This window comes from Gallinula chloropus (assembly GCF_964237585.1).
Source record: "Gallinula chloropus genome assembly, chromosome: 4".
NCBI classification, from domain to species: Eukaryota; Metazoa; Chordata; class Aves; order Gruiformes; family Rallidae; genus Gallinula; species Gallinula chloropus.
In genome coordinates, this window is record NC_140088.1 from 11,703,242 (window position 1) to 11,725,223 (window position 21,982).

The following is a 21,982-nucleotide window of genomic DNA, read 5'->3' on the forward strand; positions in this document are numbered from 1 at the left end:
TGCAAAAACTATATATATTTTTTAATACTGTGAAGAATATTCTGTATGTAATAAAGCTTAAAATTGGAGCAATGTACATTCAAAAGCAAGAGAAGTAGGTCTTTTAATCTTTCACCAAAAGGAACAATTGATCTCAGTGTAGGATTATCTGTATAACAAGATACAGGGCATTGAAAAGCTTCTTCCTCTTCTGGTTGATGTTTTTCCTTTATCTAAAAAGTCTGACCACTGAATACTGGCAATATCTATCATACTTCTGAATTTTCTATTGCAGTTCTTGTAAAATATTTTTAAGGTTTAACTTAAGTAAAGGTAACTTGTAAATTAATTAGAAAATTATTATATCAGAGACCTCAGCTTTTAGAGATGAACTTGTATCTTTGCATATCCATTGTGCTGGTTTTTGTTTGATGTTTGTTGTTAGTTTGAAAAGTGGGACTTTAAATCAAATATGAATTGTCTTAACTTCAGATATCTGTAAAAATCTGTCCTTACAGAGACTAGAATGCTGAATAAAACAAATATTCCTTTTGCAAACTTTCATTTTATTACCAGTACACAGAAGACCTTAGAATGGAAGTAGCCTGAGCGTTATTGCATTTTAGATTGATATTATAAATCCTGGTAGAAGATTTATTGATTGGTCTGCTGTGTTGATAGAATAAATGCTTATTTTTTTTGTCTTTATATTGTACGGACAGGTGAGGCAAAAAGCATTTTTGAAAGATTTTTGGAAATCTTATTAACAGTAGATCCTTGCTTGATTCCAGATGGAAATCTTTTAATTCTCTTTGGGGTTCCTATTGAATTGTTCTTTCCTACAGTAAGCAAATAGTCTCTCTCAAATATGTAAGTGATGCTAGAATTGTCAAGCTGAGTGAGCAACTAAAAATAATGAGTTGCAAGGAAATCAAAGTATGCATCTGGCTATTAGGTCTATACCCACATTTTTCTGATATCATCCTCCTTATTTGAAAAACATCTCTAGCTTTCTTCACTTGCTGTGCAGATGGCCTTACAAAAGATTGCTTTTTGAAGAAAGAATGAAACATCAGTAGGCATAGTAGCTAAAAGCACAGAATGCACTTAACTCTGTCCTTATCAATCTCAAAATCTCTCTCGTGGGTTTAGAAGCAGCTATCATAATGATGTATGGTTTGACAAATTGGTATCCTTGTAAAAATGAAATGAAAGCCTTTTAAGAAGTTGTGAGAACAACATTTGTATCGCGCTGTGTGCCTACGCTCATGGCTCTTGCATTATAGATGCTGATTTTTCCAGAGTTGCCTGTCTCTTGCAGTTCTTCCTGTATGGAATTTTCTTGGAGAGACAGAATGTTCCCAAACAATGATAGATCTTGTAGCCCTTGAGACATGTATACTTTACAAATGCTTGTTGCACTTTTCAGGCAGATGGAGTAATGTATGGGCTTTCTGAGTGTTATTTGGTGGGTGCGTTTGGGTTTGTTTTGTGGTTTTTTTGTTGTCATGTTATGTTTTTGGGGGTTTTATTTGTTTGGTTTTTTTAAAGGGGAAAAAACTCACAACCCTCCTAAGCTTTTTTTCCTCCTACTAGAGCATTTTGGGAGATGAACTGTGAAAATCAGCTTTGTTTTTAAGTTGACATCCTCTAGTTGACCTTTTTCTTCTTTGCAACCTTTCAAACATATAAACATACATAAATATTAAATATAAATATTTTAAAGTGTTACAACTCTGATAATATCCCACTTTTTTAAAAGCATTTGGTGTTATTGGAATCTTGATGAAAAACACCTGAACTTGTGGACAGCTAGGTTCAGCTACAGTAGCAGAGAATGAAGAAGTTTATGTAAATATGTGCATGTACCCACTGTGTCATCAGACCCTTCAAAGGATGGTGTTCAGTGGTTCTCTTTTTTGTAACTTCTTTGCCTATCTGTATGTGTTGTGATTCATTGGTGGCCTCACTGTACCTGCTACAACCAGATATAGCCTGCTGGTTTATATTTTGGCTCAGCATCTCTCCTCGAATACATATTATTTACCTGTGTTGCACATAAACCACATTTTAATTTTTCTCGTGTTTGCTAAGGCTTGAATTCAAACTTCTAAGTTCCTGGGTTGGTTTTTTTTTTCCTATGGCTTGGTTGTGAAACTGCAGTGGATCCTGCTTTGACCTCAGGTGTTGATGAAGATGGAAGAATTCTGTAAGCTGGGTAGTCTATTTTAAAGATTAAAACTTGCTGTATTAAAATATCAGAAAGTTAGTGCTCTGATGCTAAAATAAAAACTGATCCTTACCAGAGTAGAGATGAAAATGTATTTTCAAAGAAAATATCTGCAAAATTGAATGGGTCTGCCTTATTGAATTGGTAGGCTATGGATAATTTTTTTGTTTGGTTGGATACCTTTGCTTTCATTTTTTACTTATACCATGTTTAATGCATTATATTGATGATAACATCTATGATAAAATGCATGGATGAATCCTCCTAGCATAATGGGAGAGCTAGTGGAAGAGCTGTTAAATACCAGGAGTTATCTGTGAGGCTTTAACTATCTGTCCTGAAGATCTCTCTCTGGGATTTCTCCAGTTGTTGAACATAATGAGCACAGAACATCGGTAACTTTAAAGATACTTTATTTGTGGAACAGGATCCTGGCTCTCCATTGAACACATGGCATTTATGGGTTTTCTTCCTCTGGGAGGAAGAAATTTCTCCTTTCTTGTAAGTCTGCCCTGTCCCTGTTGCAGATTTGTTTTCATATGAAAATTAACAGGACTTCACTCCTTTCCTAGTTGATGAAAATTTCTTTAAAAATACTTCCATTTTGACTTCAGCATACATTCTTACAGCTCTCTGCCCTTCCCACTGTATCATAACAGGGACCAAAACCCCTGAGTTAAGCCATTTTTCTTTCCTTTCAGAAATGAACAGAGGAGAGAATTGTGTTTCTAGTGGAGACGGCTCTAGGGCTGTGTACAAGGAAATACTTGATCTGAATTGTTCTCATTGCAGTTGTGAAAAGACATCAGAGCAGTAAATATTTCTATTATGTAGCAGCAAAGAGAACCAAAGGACAGTAAACATTTGGGTTTGATCTTGAATCTGATTTATACAGTTTATTTAACAAGGCTACCTGATTTTAGAGTAGGAGAGCAGGAACTTGGGGTGATTATAAAGTGAGCAGCAATTTCAGTTTTCATGTATGGCTTCTTCAGGTGTTTGTACCTAGTGTTTACTGGGTGTCAAATACCTTGAGGCAGTTAGCATATTTGCAAAAGCCAGAAGGAATATCACATACATTTGAATGCTCAGCAAACATTTGTCCTTTATTTTAGGTAAGTTCATAGGTGTCAAAGTAAACTTAGAAGGCACCAAATGTGCTGGAACACTGAAAGCATGTCTCCTCAGTGTGAACACAGCTGTGTAAATTGGCTTCTGGACTACTGGAAAATAAGATGCTGAAAAGGGTAAGCGCTCCTAACAGAAGGCAGAGAAAACCTGGTGGTGTTTCAAGGACCTAATTCTGTCTCTCTGAATGTGAAACAGGGATACTGGCGTTGTCTTTGAATACAAGGGAGGAGGCAACCTTCTTGTGAGTGTTTCTGAGTCCATGCTAGCTAGGTTTGAGGGCATTGTATGAAACCATCCTACAATCTGCTGGCACAGTAATGGTATAGCCCAGGGAGGAGGGTTGAAGTCTACTCTCTGTTTGGGTTATTGCCAAACATGAGCATGAAAACCACATTACATGGGCTTGAAAGGAAGATGAAATTCATCAAATTTCATCATCACTGATGACAGCAGTAATAGCCAGAATAGCCTGTTGATTTCAAGTAAACTGCAGTGTTGATTTAAAAGCCCCTAAAGATGTAGAACCATGTATGTTTTTTTATGAAATCCAGGTAATTTGAAGAAGTTGTGGCTGTTTATTTCACACGGGGCCTTTGATCTTTGCACTTACACCCTCTCCATTCATATGCTGAAGGATGGTATGGCCAAACTCAGTCAGGTGTGACTGCAGTGTTGTAGATTTCCCCTTGTGCCCACTCCTTAAATAAAGGTAAGGAAAGTATTTTAATTACTGATCTTGTTGAAAGCGTGTTGTTGAGTAATAGCAATGAGGGCATTTTATTAAAAGTGTAAAACTGTTCTTTATTGCTCTCTCATCCAAGTACCAATCTTCAAACAAAATGCATTTATGGTTGTAGTTTTATGAAGTATTCAAAACTACAGTCTATGAATATTAGAATAGGAAGAAGTAGGCTCAAAGATCTGGCTAGTTTAAGCATTTATTTTTTTAAAAAAGTTATGTAAGAAGTGGCAGTTGGTCACTGCTGTTACCTCTCCTCTTTTGGGGAGCACACCCGAAAAGCCAATAAATGCAGATACGTGTGGATCAGAGAGGGGAATGGTCCAAGGTTATGGCATTTCGATCCAACGTTTTGCTCCTAATTCTGTCTCTTTTATACTATCTGTGTAGTGTTGCCACTCCCTGCCTCCCCTCCCCCAATAAAGTCACGTACTGAAAATCCATAAATTGCAGCATTTCATAAATGATTGAATCTCCTGTATTAGCTAAGATCATTGTTTCTTCTTTTTTGTGGATTAAGGTTGAGGAATGAAATTTTGGGATTTGAATTGCTCTGGACATTGCTCAATAGTATGTTCAAACTGAAAGCACAGGACAGGAGTTCTGGCTTTACTGAGTTGCAGTAGAGGTGTTGAACAGAATGAAAGTACTGTGGTGAAAAAACATAGTATTTTCCTTTGTGTCTGGATTATCATAATAAAGTTCAAAGATAAAGGATGTTGCTGTTGATTTAGCATGGAGAAGAGCTTTTTTCTTAAACTGCATAACAAAAATGAACATTGCAGTAATGTCTAAGAGACTGACAGTTCTTGGCAAACACTAGAATTATGACTATATTGCTGAAGATACTTGCATGATACTGTTTTTTCCTTTCTGAGGTGGAGCTGGTAGTTCCTCTCCTTGAAGATTTCTGAGATCTGTTAATGTCTGCAACAGTGAGACTGTCAGGAAAAGGTTCTCTAAAAATTCAGCATCTTAAGGCAACTAAATGCTTCATTGCAACGAGGCTTGTTGTAATGCATAAGTCAATAGCAATTCATCATTTTTACTGATTTGAGATCATGATTGTTTAGGTTTTAAAACAGACCCTTGTAACTCCCTGTCATCACAATGTGGAAGTGCTGTCTCAGAAGAGAAATGGGAAGAGGGGAACTTAGGTGAGACAGCAGAAAGATCCTAATTATGAACATGAACTTCCAAATCTAGTGTCAGAGAATCATTTCGGTATTATTTCAGTTTGTATCTGTTAATTTACGTGGAACACAATTATAACTAATTACTTGAAGATTGACCTGTTTACTATTTTCACCCCCCTTTTCTCCCTCCGTCTTTTGGCTCCCCTTCCCCGCCCCTCCCCCCCCCCCCTTTATTTTGGGGCTCTTTGTCTTAAACCATTGGTTGACCTAAAATATTACTGTTTGTCAGTAAAATTCATAATATCTTTTGCTTCTTTGGCTTAAAGGAAGATTTTCTCTCCTCATAGATGAACTTTTTGGTTTGTGTGATTGTTCTAGAAGGTGGTAACTGGCATCTTGGGTTTTTTTCATACAATTGAAGCATGCTTTTTAATTACTTTCCTTTGCTGTTATTCAAGAGAACTAATTCACATATTCAGTAATTCACAGTAAATTGAAAGGAACTTAATTTTGAGGCTTCAGAATACTACCTGACTGTTTCTCTTTTGGCAGTGCTTAGTAAGCATGTTTCATCATTCCCAAAATTGTCTTCAGTCTAAGGCTAATTTTGGAAAAAAAAAAAAAAAGGGAAAATTGGCTATTTCTGTCTGGAACTTGATTGCTATGGGCAGAAACTTTGTAACTGAAGGAATACGTGTAAATTTTGTTTCGAGAAATTTAATAACCCCTTCTCAGTGGTCTGTGGAGACAGGACAAGGGGCAATGGCTGCAAGTTGGAGCATAGGAAGTTCCACACCAACATATGGAAGAACTTTTTCACAGTGAGGGCGACAGAGCCCTGGGGCAGGCTGCCCAGGCAGGGGGGTTGGACCCAATGATCTCTCAAAGTCCCTTCCAACCCCTATGATTCTATGATAAGGAAAAATTTAACATGAGTTGGAATCTTAGGTTTTTAATTTGATTTCAATTGTTGCTGGAAAGTGACCAGATACTTCTCATGCTTGATCTAACCTGTCATTATGAATATGCCCTAACTGTATCTTTCATCTCCTTCTCCTTTTGGATGCTTGATGGCTCTTACAATGAATTTTTAGTTAAGTGAAAATTTCAACTTCAGTATAAATCACAGTTTTCAAAGCCACTTTTAAATAGACATTAATTTTGTCCAATTGCTTGTTGGTTGCATTAGACCCTGTGCACTGTTTGGAATAGGCTTGTGGGATCTCTTCTAGCAGCTGGGAAGGAGTCTGTTTTGCAACACTTGTCAGCATCACCATTTATAGTTTACACAGCATACCATCTAAAGTGCTGAGCTATTCTGGCATGTGACCTGTGAGTCTGTTGTGTACCTTCATCCTAGGCATAAGCACTGCAATTACCTCATGCTTTATGTGTCACAAGCATGGGCACAAGCCCAGTGTGTAATACAGAATGCTCATGTAATAGAGGAATGCTTGGCAGAGCATTGTTTGCCTGTAATTAAGTGTGTTGTGAACCGGATGTATGTCTGCCTAACACAAGCTTTATGTTCTCAATCTAGTAAAAATAAAAGGCATTTTGATCTGTCAAATGCTAGATAATAAGATTATGGGATACTAAATAAACAGTGGGGGTTTTTTTTCTGTTTTAAATTTGGAGTTAGAAGATGGAGATCTGTATTTCTTCTAATGCTGTTCAAACTAATTTTTTTTCACATCAACATACAGGCAATAGTTTCTAGTTTTAAAAAGTCATAACTATTTTTATTTCTACTTCTTCAGTTACACACTTCGACAGTGTTTGAGTTTGAACTATGATGCAACAGCAGCTGAGGTTGGAGTGATATTAATTACATTAATAATAAGTAGGATTAAATGATATTAAAAACCTAAAAGAATAGTTCGTTCCCTTTGAGGGTTTTTTTTTGGGGGGGGGGGGAAGTATGGATGAAGTGATGGATTTTCTTTGGTTAGACAGATTTAGGAATGATGTTTGCTGGTTTCCTCTTCTGGGGGAAAAAATACCTCTAGAAGGAGGTTAGCTTGGGGTGGCATTAAAAACTGCCTAGAGAAATGCCAGTTGTAAACGTGTGCTGGAGCTGTGACAAGGAGGGACTGGATCTTTTGAAATGCTTTCCAGATTTATTTTCGGAGTTTCAATATGAACTTTTTTCAAAAACAGAAATTTCCCCACTCTCTAGTTCTGTCCCCAGAAATAAGTTGATCTATTGTTTTCAGTGTTCAACTACCAGTAGTCATTAACTGGTAGTTTACCTGTCAGTGGTGCTACCTTATTAATGATTTATTGCTATTTCCTGTTTCAATTCTCAAAATGCTGTCTCTTAATGCAACAGAAAAGGCTGTGAAGAATCAATTTATCAGTAAGTGTATATATCACTACTTGCTTACAATGGGCAGTTCATTTCATAGAACTAATGACCAAAGTGGAGAAAACCTGTGGGAAATAATGAAACCTTGAAATTCACCAAGGGTTATTATGAAATCTGACCTCAACGTTTCTCTTAACTGTTTAGGAAGAAGTTGCAGTCCCTTATTTTATATGCAGACAGTACTTTGAGAGGTAGAATTAATTAAACTTAAGGTTTGTAGCCAATGTCTTATCGATAGTTCCACAGATCACTAGTACATGTAATGGTTTTAACTGTTTCAGAACAATTGAACAGATTGGTCAAAAAACTGACTTAAATTATTTGTTTCACTTACACAATAACAGTGCTAGCTGTTTGAACTTTTTTGTTCAGACATGCTTATAAATTCAAAGCTTTATTTCTTTTTCTATTTCTTAAAGTTTATGGATTAGAGTCTCCCTGACATTCAGAAGGCTGCCTGTTGCTGACCCATATGAAAAGAGAACCATATTGAACCATAGAGCGAGAACATTTTGTGCATAATTCTCCTTTCTGGCCTGCTCTATTTATCTTCTCGCTAGAATTGGATTATAGCCCCCAGGATGTTGGTTAACATTGGTAAGGATCAGTTGCAGTCTGAGCAGTTACTTCAATTATGCACCAACTATTGTGTTTGAATAAGAAGGTATTTTTACTGATGCCTATATGATATGTTGAGGTCTCTAATTACCATACTACTGATGAAAGTGGTTATTGTCGTCTTGTCGTAGAGTGGAATAACTGGCAATGCTTGGTGGGTCCTTTGCTTCCTATCTTGATTTGTGCTTTGGAGTGCACAAGCCTGAACAGAAGCAGTATCTCCCGTGTGTGGGAATGGGCTTACTGCACACTAGGCAATGGATATGCTTTTTGGACAACAGTCTTACTAGACCAGAATTGCTTGTACTAAGTCTCAGCTGTCTTTTGTGGTAGCTTCCACAGTTGTCTCTTATTCTTGGCAGTCCATTACTTAAAACCTTATGAAAGCAAGAAAAAAAAAAAAAAGTTTGCTCGATTCCTTTGTTTTTCCCTTTCCCTGTCACAATGAGACTTGGAATAACTGTGATAGCAAAAGGCCTGAGTCAGTATGAGCTTCGGATCCTACCTGCTGCTTAGTTTACCCAAGCTGTTGTTAATGTTCCTTGTGCAAATAGCTGCTGATGGGTTTGAGTTGCTCTTCTGTTTCTTGTGTTCGCTAAACCTGCCCAGGGACCCTGGGAGGTGCTTACTCCCTGTAGCTAGGGCACCAGGAGTCGTGAGGGCTCCCCTGGAGCTTGTGGTTGGGGTGGGGAGCAGCCCTGGCACTGGGCATCTCCCTGAGTATGAGGACAAGCTGATGCCAGGCTGGGACATCAGCCCATGACAGATGGAGGCAGGATCAGGCCCATTGAGGGGTACTGTGGTGAGACAGGGCAGTAGGGCCAGGCTGGGATGTGGGCCCATGGTTGGGTCTGTCTCAATGAGGCCCGTGCCTGGGCAAGGCAGGGCTGTGGGGAGCTGGAGACCATCTCTGCTGGGGCAGAGCGTGATGGTCCCAGGGGACTGAGATAGGGATCTGGGCTGCGGACAGGGTGGAGGAAGCCCTGGAGAGCTGCTTTGGGGTCCTGGAGGGACTACAGAGGGTCAGTAAGGCCTGTCGTGGTCCTATCTAAACCTGTACAAGATTTTAGCTGTAAAATACCTAATAGAACACTTTCAAATCCCTATTTAGTATGAGGTCTTCTACAAAAAGAAGAGTAAAACATAGGAGAAGCACTGATGGTTGTCAGATGTGCAGAAGTCTGGACTTAGGGCATTTTCTATCACAGAAAAATCATGAACATATTGGCAATCTTTTCTGATGCCATAAAACATAGCTTTCAAAAATTTGAGTAGCTATTTCATTGACATGCTTATTGTAAATTTCAGTAACAGTAAGAGGTGCTATACAATTCTAATATTTCTGCTCATGTACTGCTGATGATACTTTCAATGTGCAATTTTCTTTTTTGGTCAGATTGAATGTTAAGGAAATAAAAGCTTGTCATAGCTTGTTTGCAGATGTCTTCTTGCAGAATTGTATTTTACATCCTTGGCTGAGAAAAGAGGATTACTTCTACTATTCTGTTCTGCATCTATGTCTTTTTGTTCTTTTTTATCCTAAATAAGAATTAATATGTGAAGAACTTTGTTTATCAGTTCTGTAAACCCAGCAGTTTTCTGGCAGTGGCCAGCTGATAGCCATGTTGATATACTGAACTTAGTGTGATACAACTGACCTGTAGCTATTATGTTCTGTAATTCTGCATTTTTGTCAGATAGCTGACAATGCTCTTAACAGACCTAAATTTAACAGTTGCGTGTTGATTGCATTGCTGCAAAAGTAGAAAATCAAGAGTGTTTGGGACGTGGTGATTACGTGGGTTTTCTGGATCTGTATTTTTCATACCACAGTAAGCTTACAGTGTACTAAGCAACTGGTTATATGCAACAAACAGTGGTACTAAACTCGTAACATCAGCAGCTCACATTACTTCTGTTTCTCAGAGTTAGTAATCTTAGCTTGGATTACATCTGTAGTATATTTAAGCATAAATAGAATAATCTGAAGTGACGTGTTTCTGACAGTGTGTTTGGAGTTGGTTTCCAGTGCTATGGATTTCATTAAGGGATGGGTACTTAGCTTCCATTTAATGTTTTGAAGTGCCATGCTTTCTTGACTGGGATGAAAATTAGATACACCTTAGAATAGTGTTACAAAAGCAACCGGATAGGAAGGAGGAAGTACTGTGTTAGAAAACAATGAGCCATGTGGAGAGGAGGATAGGGTGATGACAGAGGGTGGGGTAGAACAGAAGCGTGCATAACAAGTAAATTTATCCCTATTGAAGTGGTTGATATTGGGATTCTGGGCTTTTTACGGGTAGACAAAAAATAAATACATGAGGAAGAGGGAAATATGTAGTGGTTTCTTCTCTTAAGTTGGGGCAACTCGACTAATGTTATCCAAGTGTGTGGTGAGAGACTTTAAAAAACTACTTAACTAACTAACATTCCTAAATGAAAACATGCTTCTTCGACATTTGTTGTCAAACTGAACAATACTGAAAGTTATTTCTTTGAATTTCATTATTTGTTAATAAAATGTCCTTAGACCTAAATTTAATTTTATTTCATAAGAAATCAGTAAATAGATTTTGCTGATTACACCTGTGGAAGTAAACTTTAAAGCCAGAAACCTGAATAGTTAGAAGCTGCAAATTTTTACTGATAATAACTAGGAAAGTAAGTCTTTGTTGGTGAGACAGTGTTTTCTCTTTCCTAAATACGTTGTTGAAGCATCCACAGCATCTGTTGCCATTTCAGTTTTAACACAATAGTGTTTAGAAAAGAATAGGGCAGAAGCATAACTGTCTTGCTTTATCTACTGCATGCAAAGTGAGGCCTGATATCTTTGAGTGAGATATGCTGAAGGAATTCATCATGAATAAAACATCTCTCTCCCCAGCAATTTTTTTTTTGCTGAGATCAGAATGAGTCATGGGCTTGGGAACTGTGCTGGTCTCAGCGCAGTGAGATCACCAGAAGACTTTACGGTTTTTCACTGTGCTTTCCAAAGAGAAAAAATTATGAAGTCAGTAAAACTTACCTTCTTTTTCACAAGCACATGGCCTTCTACTTTTGAGCCTTTATGCTACTAGGATTTCTCTTCTAGAAGAGCAGTTTGCTTTTCTTCCCCATTGAATAGATTGAAGGGAGTTGGACAAAAATTTCTATGCTAGTAAAAGTCAGCATCTGAGTGCAGTGAGAAGTAATGAAGAATATGGCAGGAGTGGTGAGGAGCAGAATGTTGTTGCCAGTTGACTTCTGGCCTAGATTTGTATACAAGTAAATACCATTACTAAGGGGAGAACTTTGAGTGGCTGGCAAAGAACGGTACACGAATGTTTCAAAGAAAATCAGACTTTAAACACAAACCACTTGAGAAATAGTGTTATGTCACTAGTAGAAGGAAAATGGCTGTTGAAAACAAAGCTATTCTGCTCTGCATTTGCTTTTTCTGATGTTTTATTTGTGAAGTATTAGTTTATGATCTATTTACAATAAGAAATTGAGGAGAATTTTTCAATATCTCAGCTCATTCTTTCAAACTTTTGTTGGAGAAACAGTAGGATTTGAAATACTGTCTAGCAAGGATATTGTGTAACTGTATTTTCCAGTTTTGGTGCTGTCATTTGTAAGATGAGAACAGCAACTATTGTGTTGGCAGAAATGTACACAGCTGGGTTAGCATCATCACCTTGCACCTGAACTTTTCTTTCCAATGCTTTATAAAATACCTAAGTTTGATTTGTATGGAAACTGATTTAGACCTAGTCCCTTAAAATGATCTGTTTTACACCTCAGCTGCTGGATCCCAGGTGTTTCCTGAGATCTTTCGTTACCACAGTGGTCATTGGCCCTGTCTGGATCTCTTGTATATGTGCCCACATTCAGATTCTCTGTCTGTCAGTCTCATGAAGCAGTGGGATCCTGTACTCCAGCTACTAGTCATAGGCCCACCCATAGTCTTATTTCTTCTTCAGAGTCTGATTTTCTGTGGGAGTTTTGATTTTCAAAGTTTTTTATTTACATTAATGTTAGAGATAGCTGCACATAAATTGTGGAAGGAGGCTTATCCCAGGACTCTTTAAGGAATTAACAGATTACTTTTGTGTTGTCACGACCATTAGGGCCAAAGAGTCTTATTGCTGAACTGCTTCCCATGTCTTTGCATGGTCCCCTTGTCTAGCCAGCCCCTAGCACAGCTGTAATCCAGGTTGGTTAAACCCAAGGCTGTACTTCACCAGATCCTAACCACACTCCCTAATAAGGCCTCTGTGGCATGCCTTCAGTGCCTCTGAGTGGAGGCTTGGCCTGCATTACCACACGGGTTTCTGCAGTTAAAGCAAGAAGCAGGTCAGCTCCTGAAGCAATAGCTTGGTTTTATATAGACATTGCAGGTTTTAAAAATAAAATAATTCTTAGGCTCAGAAAATCAAGGTTTGGTGTTTTTATAAGTTCAGTGTTGTACCTTTTCTCCAGGTATTGTTTCAGATATCTGAGACCTAGTCAGGGACCGTGCCAACACCTTCTACAATCCCATTTCGTAATTATTGCCAGAGAAGACTGAAGTGTGTCTCCTGCCTGGCTGAACTGGGATCTCTGGTGACTAGTGTGTTTTGCTCGAGTCCCTACAAAGAGCACTCTTTTGCTGGCTGTGAGCGTGTGTGATTGCACTCGGATGGGATAATTGTACCTCTTCACACGTTTTCTCAGCCTGCAGGTCAGGTAGATGGAGAAGAAAACAATTTCGTATCTTGTACTTCGATGGAAAGCAACAACTGGGGACTCTTCTCCTTTTTCCTGGCTGTTGAGCTGAGTCCATTTGAAGTCAGTAGTTTTGAAACAATGGGTTTACTTTTTCACCGAGAAGTCACTGAGTGAGGATAACCCTCAGTGAAGATCTCCATTTTTTGCAGTCACTGTTGCCTGGAAATGGCAAATTACTATTTAGGAAACAAAATCGTGTATTAACTGTACACAGGCTTACAGCCTGAGCTGTCTACAGCATCAGCTGTGTCACCTCTTGCTCACAGAATAAACTCTGAGGATAAATGCCATCTGCAGAAATTAAAGCATAGTGTATCTGACAGAAGTAGAGTTTCCCAAGTGTCTCATAGAAATTCTTCTCACTTTAAAATGCAATTAAGGAGCACTGACCAAAGCTTACCCCGTGCATATCCTTGGCCATATCTGCAGAGCTACAACAAGCAGTTCTGAACTTCCTCATCCCCACTGGATAGGTTTTACAGATGAGCTTTCTTAACTGGTTTATATACCATTCTTTTGACATTGTTGGGGATGAGCCTCTTGGCAACAACACATCCTCGGTACAGCAAGTAGACATTAGTGTTCAAAGAACCTAAGTCACCAGTGAAGTGCTGGCAGGGTGTGCAGAGGACTGCAGCTAAGAAACAGTGTGAAGGCAACAGAGTAAGCAATTTGAAGGGCAGAATACCTACGCTGTATTCCTCTACCACCCCTTATTGTAAGAAGTCATAGCAGGCTCGTGCATTTTGTCAGTGGACGCTGCTTCCAGATGGAAACTTCTTGTGCATCCATGTTGTATTTTCTCAGTTCAGATGTGAAAAACATACATAATTAATTGAAGTGAAAACATTGAGAAAGGTATTCCACAATCTCTCTTTTGGGGAAACTGTCAAAACACATAATAGAAAGAATTAGGGAAGAATGGGTTTTGTTGTTGTGGCTGTGTTCCCCTCTTAAATCCCTCGCTGTGTTTTTATGCTATTTATCTCAGAATTTAGTGGAGAACTGTAAAATGTTAGTATGTGTTTTACAGGTATTCCATACATTGATTAATATCACTCTGATCTCTAAGAGATTTTAACCTAAAACCTGCTGGTTTGTCCTGATTCATAAACTTGATGTAAGCTTTCATAGCTTTAGGAAGTCACTTCTTTGTCCATCAAGGGAGTGCAGAGGGGGAAGTGGTATCTTTTTTGTTACTTTAAGAGCATTTAATTCCCAACAGGCTATCACTTGACAAGATGACTTCTCCCCACTTCCGTGTTTAATGGAAATTTTCTGGTTGCTGAAATATAATACTTCTACCACTGATTGCAAATGACTTGAGTGTGTCAAGGGGAAGGAAAAAAAACCCGTGGTTTCCATTCTAGTTTTTCACAGATTTCTGTAGGACTAAACAGCAAGCCATTCATTTAAATAAAATGTTCAAAAATAGGATCATAGAATCATTTAGGTTGGAAAGACTTTTAAGGTAATCAAGTCCAGTTGTTAACCTAGCACTGCCAAATCCACAAAATCACCAGTGCTTGCTTGCACCAATAAGGACAGACAGCTCCCACCCAGACAGGCTTCATACAAGGTCTGTTTGCATAGCTAGTGGTTTTGAGTTTGGTTTTCTTCCTGATGATTTTTTTCAGGAGTGCAGAGCATAGAAGGAAGATAAAAGCCATGGATGGCATTCTTTAATAACTCCTGGGATAACATCCCCTGAAAAAAACACTGGAACAGGCCAGTTTTTCATCATTGCTTCAGTTTGCAGGACTCTGCAGTTTCACAAACTGTATTGTGCTGACCTGTTTTGAAATGGGTGAGGTTTACTATTGGAGGATTCCTGGGGAAAAGCATGCAGCATGTCAGAAATGCCTTCAGCTTGGTGTTATTTGCCAGAAAGAAAACTGTATTCATTTAACTGGTAGAAAATGTCTGGGCACTGCCAGCAGACGGTTTGCTACTTCAAAAGGGTTCTTCTTTTCCCCCAAGTAAAACATTGGTGTAATGCTTCACAGAGGCAAATCTGCCCTAACAGAGTTTCTGATATCCCCAGAACTTGATATATTCCATTCTTAAGAGTTATGCATTTTGCTAGTAAGTGATTTTGCTCATGCATTTGGCATGGTTGAAGAAAAGATTTATAATTACCAGAGAAAGTTCATTCACCTTGTATGGATGAAATAGAATGCTTTAATCATTTGGTGTTTTGCCTTATCCCACTGTATTACTCTGCTTTTGTATTCTTCTCCAGCATTAAAGTAATACAAAGGAATGTAATGGCTGAGTTTACTTCCATTTTTTTTTTGTTTTTTTTTTCCAGCTATGTGTATTGAATCTTGCACTTCAGAAAACTGAAGATCTTCAACCAAAGAGACCTGACTTTGTTCCCTGGTTTTCTTTTGGAATAGTCCTTTGCCTCTGTTTATCCCAAAAAATAATGGACTTAGTATACTAAGAAGTTTGCTCCTATCTTGAGACACATTTATTCATATCAAGAATCCCCATATGAACTTCTTTGATTTACCATTTTTATGCAGTTTGATTCTTTGTTGCACGTTTTGATTTTTGAAAGATTTCATCTAGCTTGGCTCTGTGCCATGTCTTCAGTTTCTCTATTGAATGAATGTCTCTAACCACAATTTCATGAGCCTTGTAACCTAATGCTGCTGGTGCCTAAGGCAGCCCTGGCCTTTACCCCTGCTTTTCCTCCCCGTGTGCTGACACACAGCTGTATCATGAACCGAGTCAGGGATCTGATGAGTAAAACCAAAACCGATGTCTAGTTTTCTTCTTTTAATGCAGCTTTAATCCAGTTTATGTCTCTTGTCTAGTTCAGCAGACTACCACAGAAGCAGTTGTGCTGTTATAAGGAAGAGAAGTACACAAGGAAATAAATAATTTCTGATACTCAAATGCACGAGGGCATAAATTAAATATGAAACAACACAAATTGTTGAAATAAACTGTGCATGCTCCACACTACAGTTCTTCAATCCAATTCCCCCTTCCAGCCCAATGTGGGCTGCTTCTTCTCACCAAGATTCTTTATTTTATTTTTAAAAATTATTTTCCTGTGCTGAAATATTGGACACACAGTGGTACAAATGGAGACAGGACTCAGAAAAAATACTAAATTCAAACCAGTTGATTTGTTTCTGTGATAAAATATTAGCCCTTATGAGTAACCTGGAACTGGCAGATAGATCAGCTTTAAGGGTGCCTTTGATGCTGTCTTGTGACACTAAGTTTGCAAGAGACCAGTTGCGAAAGGTCTATGTATGGAGTAGCTGTATAAGCAGGAGTTTTCACTGTAAGGTCTATAAAGTGTCATAGAATATTTTGAGTTGAAAGGGACCCATCAAATTCAACTCCCTGCTCCTTGCAGGAATACCTAAAACTAAACCATATAACTAAGAGCATCGTCTAGATGCTCCTTGAACTCTGATAGTGCTGTGACCACTTCCATGGGGTTCCTGCTCCAGTGACAGGCCAAGTAGTTCTTCCAGTTGACTCTGATGCCAGAAATGAAGCTAGGAGCCCAGGTTTAAGGATTGCATTTCAAAAAAGATGTAGGCCTGTGGGAAAGAGTTTGGAGAAGTGAGGTGTTCAGAACAAGAAATCTGTGAGATGGAAGTAGTAGTTCTTACTTCTATGAATGGCCCAGTGTCCTGAAGCAATAAATACAATTTTCCACAAATATAAATGTGGTCTCTCTGGGGCTGTTAAAACATCTGGCAGTTCTTAGGTTTCTCTGTGAATCCTTTTGTTAGAAACATTCCTGTTTCAGAAAGATGACTGCAGTGGTAGCCTTCCCAAGCAGTTCTGGGTTACCTTTTGGTAGACAGTTTTGTTGTTTGGATGGTGCCGCTTTAAGTGGCATTGGCCACCATTCTTTTCAAATTTGTATGTTCAGGCACAGTAATGTCTTTGAGATTTAGGAACTCTTCTAACGAGAAGCTTTCTGAGGGTGTTCCCAGCAGTTGCTCTTCACTTGGAGAGGTCTTGACGCAGCTGTACCACCTTCTGCTGAGCGTGCCTTTCCCTCCCTGGGGCATCCCCCAGAAGCACCCCCAGTGACCCATACAGGGTCCATGGGAAGGTGTGTTTAGGGAACACTGCTGCTCTTGGCTGTTAAGAAAAAGTTTAAAGAATGAATGTCCATGGTACCCATCAATTGTTGCGTTATTATTTTATTAACTTATGAGCATACTCTTGATCCAAAATGCTAAAAAAAACATAAGAAGCAATTAATTTTAGTTTTCTGCAGTTCTTGACTGCATTGTAGTTTTCTTGCATGCCTGTTTACTAACGGTCTGAAGCAGTTCACACAGAATTCCAATACAGAAATGTTACACATCTTATATTCGAGTTGGGTTTTTCCAGCTGGGAGTACTGTAGATTCACTTCAGTATGAACATCCTCTTGTAAGCAAAGCTTACCTGGGACCCACCATATTGTTAACTGAGGCATTAGCTGCTAAATCTTTAATTGTTAATTTCTTGTGTGAACAAGAAAAAATGTTTTGGCCTGGAATATAAAGTAACCCATCCATTAGTGTGCATCTTCAGTGTCTTCTTTTACTACCTTCTGATTCATTTTCTGTGCCTCTTGGGCTGTGTTTGGGGGCACAGAGTCTCAAAAGAATCAAGTAATGCTGCATCTTCTGCTTTTTCTGCCATCTGGCTTGAGGAAATGAGGGTGTTGGTTATCATGATGCTGTACGTATGCCTCTGTCTGCAGTAATACACTTCTTCTATGGCAGTGTGCAGGAATGAAAACAGCTGTTTCGTCCTCTACACATACATAAGCGTGAATGGTTCTCATTTATTCACTTGTGAAATTTCTTTGATGTCCTTAATAATCTGTCATTTTAAGTAGATTTTGGGGGTTTTGGGAGCTGATAGAGGGGTAAATAAAACTTCTAGATGACCTTTGTTTATTTTTTAAAGGATTGTGTACAGTCAGCCAGACTGAGGGACTGACTAATACAAAAAGGGTTTATTTCTGTTCTGGTCACAGTTACCAAAATAGCAGAAACTGGGCTTCAAATAATGGTGTTCTGCAGTGATTTTTCTTAATTGGAAGTCTTCTGTTAGGATGGTGGCTTTATTAAGAGCAGATTCCAGTGCTTGCTCGAGCTGCCAGTGCAGCCTAGTAATAGTTGGTTGCTCAGATTTCGCACTGCAAGCAGCATTTCAGTGGTAAGCTTGTCCTGTGAACCCATCCCTGTTTGTGATTAAACTAAAGATCCATGAAAACAGCAAGATTTAGCATACTTGTATGGTTTTGTGTTTTTAAAGAAACCCACCCCACCCCTCATAAAAAACCCCCAAACATTACTTATGCTTCCTTCTCTTGCTTAATTTCTCCATGCTAATTTACTAATATTTAAATTCTGCATGCTGGTTTAGTTTCCCTAGTCCCCTCTGTGTACCAATACCTCAACAAAGATACTGTAAATCTCTCTTTATCCACTCACTTTCATGATCCTATAAAACATCTGGATGTAAAGATAAGTCAGCTGCTTGCTGGCTGGTTGCCTGAAAGCAGCCAGATTTTGGCTGACCAGAAAGCGATTCAAGTTTTTTTGTTACTGAATGTGTGGGGTCTGTGAAGTTATCAGATAAAATATCTTGGTTCTATTCAGTAATTTTTTTTAGAAATTACCTTTAGTCCCTGTACCCTCACAAGCACATATAGAGGGATGGTCAGCTGTTCCTAGGAGAAGTTTTTAGATTTGAGGAGATGCAAACGCGCAGTGCATTGTAGACACTAGTTTAAATCCACATGGGAATCTTCCCTTTTGGGCATTTGTGTTGAGCTCTGGTGGCACAGTGTAAATGTTGACATCCTCTTCCATAATTCTGGGATGGTTCGAGTGGAAAGTGGAATTTTCTTCATTCAGCCAAAAGCATCCTTATAATAATTTTGAGCAGAATCAAGTACATACATAAAAGAAAGCATGTCAAGCAGGAAATACGGGCTCTCTTTAAAGACTCTTACATTTACTGAAACATATAAAGCCCTCTTGTCACATAGGGGTAAATGTTGTGAACAGCAATATACCAAATTGGAGTTCTCAGAGATCCTCCAATAAAAGTTTTTATGGCATTTTTGTATTCAAGCCTGGGGGGGAAACTGCATTCCAAAGTATGTGAGTCTGCATGGGCCATGGATGGAAACTAAAGTGCTGGTGGCTTGAATTCATCCTGGAACGTGCCAAGAACATTACTGTGTGAAGGAATCTGCATGTACTACATGAAGTTTTGCATGTACAGCCAGCATCTCTTTTTGTAGATTAAAAGAGCTGGGTTTTTTTAAGAATGGGAAAAATTGGGAATTAGTCATGTTCCTTGCTCAAGTCTTCCGTATTTTTTATTAAGGCTAAGAAAAAGCTGCCATTATGCCTGCTTCTGAAAAATAAGAGTGCTGGAATGTTTCCCTTATGTAAGATTTTGATACAAGCTTTGCTTCTCATGGAATATTTTAAGTTGAAAAGGACCCATAAGGATCAGTGAGTCCAATACCTATAGATCCATCAGCAGATATGGAATAGGCTGCTTATTTAAACCCAGCTGCTGATTTATTTATTTATTTACCTGTGAGAAACAGCTTCATCCAAACTGACAGCTCAGTCTCAGAAATCTGGTAGCACCCTGGCATGTTTAATTGTTTTCTTTTTTTACGTAAATAGACACTTGTGGTTTGTGCTAGTGTCGGTTTCCACATTAGCATCATCAATCGCATGAAGTACCCTGTGTTAGATTAATAGCTTAATTCTGGTATCTGAGACTGTGGTAAACCAAGTTATAAACCAAGTACTAGGGACAGAAGGGTCACAACCTCCTAGGTTGTGGTTGCACACTTTAGGTAGAAGTTCTAGTTGCAATGTTTGGTGTCTGCTGTGTTTGTGTAAAACTTCTGATGGATGTATAAAAAAACCAGCCTAATTGCAAAGCAAACATATTTATATTGTATTTATTGCTGCATGTTGTTATTCTATGTAATATCTTCTGTGCCTGTACTGAAAGAGATCTGTTCTGTCTTGGGATATCAAATTGATCTAAGGTTTATTTAAAGTTGGATTTGTATGTTTGTGCATAAAAGCACTTGTATTATGAGATGTATGTATATGCAGAGAGGTAAGTTAGTTAAATCTCCTAGATTTTGGGTTTACTTTGGGTCATTGTGTATGTGGCAGTCATTTAAGTTTCATACTCGAAGTTGCAGTGCACACAGGAAGCAAAGTGATCTGGGAAATACCTGAAAGAGAATTTGGGTAGTGTCACATTTGGCTTGCAGCAGTCTTATTAAATCCAGCTATGTATGATGAGACCTATTGCTTGTAATACCCTTAAAATAAAGCTTAAAGTACTATATGAGTGTTTTGCAGCAATAAACCAATAACCTTTTCTGCTACAATCAACTATAGTAAAGTAAAACATATATCCTCTCTTAATCCAGGAAACCTTTACATCACTGAGTGTATTTTTGAAATCACACTTTATTTTACTCTGTGGGCCTCAAGAAAATGTCTGAAAAGATCTATTCAATAGCTCAACTGCAGAATTAACAGCATCTGATTTTGTAAAGTGGAGAACACTTTTTCCAGTTGTATGTAACTCAAGTATATTTTTACCTGAGGTCATTTCTCTGTGTTTTCTCATTAAGCTATTTATTGAAAATTCTTTAAGGGTGTGAAGGTCTTAGACTGAAATTATCTTTGCAAAGATTATCAGTCTAGATCTCAGTCAGAAGGAGGTCTATGTCATTAAACCTTAGTCATTGCCAGTGGCCTTGAATTATTTTGTTTTAATCAAAAACCAGTTACAGTATGCTAACAGCTCACATGCTGCTGTAAGATACACTGCAAATGTTCTCATAACACGGAGGACGACAAAATTGTGTAATGACCATGGACGAACACAACCTTTTCTAAGCAACTAGCATGTAAGCTTATTCTTTGGTTTATCTTCTGTTGATATATTTTTTAAAGGATAGGTATCTTGCATGGCAGGAGTTATGAAATCACAGCTTTTCAGGAGCTACAGATTCTTCTTTTGAAATTGGTCTGGATTTTTCTTTTGTGGGACCATTTTGTAAATGCAATTGATTTTTCTGAAGGTGCATGTAAATGACAAAATGCTAAAACTTGTCAGAATTTGCATACATCTATATTGGTTAACTGAGGTATAGTATTAACAGAGTATTTTGGCAAAGGATTCTGTTTGCATATATACCCAAAATAAGTTGGTGCTGAGTTTGCTTTGGTCTAAGCTGCACTCTCTCATGCCTCCATAAATACAGCTCACTCTTCTTTTTCTTTTTTTTTTTTTCTTTCTTTCTGTTTACTTGGTTTAATTTTTTTATCATAAATAAGTGCCAACAAAATGTTAAGACTGAAAGTGTTAAGACCAGCACACTAAAAAGAATGGATCCATGGCTCTCTTGGCTTTGTAATTAATTTGTCTGGAGTTTATGTTTTCTAATAGTTAAATTGTGGCAAATATCAAATGATCCCACAGGCACAGAATTTCTGGCCTCAGTAGTTGATACTTGAATATGATCTTACTCATACTAAGAAAGTTAAGGATGTCAAAAAAATCTGTTTCTTAATACAGAGATTTAGTGTGTATTGAAGTGTCATTGTATTTGAACAGTCAAAAGGGGCCTTCAGCAGTCTCTGCTGGTGGGACCTACATACTGACAGATTTCAGTGCAGAACTAATTGGAATTAACAATTGTGGTGCTGTCTACATGAAGAGCCTGTTAATGTCCCCATTATCACTTGAGTTCTCTCTCCTTTAGCAGGGCTCTTCTGAGCTGCGATCAGATGGACATTTCTTTTGCTGCACACATCAGAATAAGCAGCTTCCCTCCTCCCTCCCTGTCCTCTACAGTTTCTTTTGTCTCCCCAAATGTCTCTCTTAGGTTGATGTTGCAGTTTTCTTGAGAAACACATTGAGGAACTGACCAGGGTCAGAATTACTTAGCAGAAAAGAGGAGGTGTGGTTTTGACTGTGTGAACCCCGATGGTT

At 38.3% G+C, this 21,982-nt stretch overlaps 1 protein-coding gene across 1 annotated transcript in view; it reads left to right on the forward strand.

The window, feature by feature from the left end:
* STXBP6 (syntaxin binding protein 6) overlaps positions 1 to 21,982 on the forward strand; it is a gene marked incomplete at its 3' end in the record, with an annotated part of 111,054 nt that overhangs the window by 13,220 nt on the left and 75,852 nt on the right. The window lies entirely within an intron of this gene.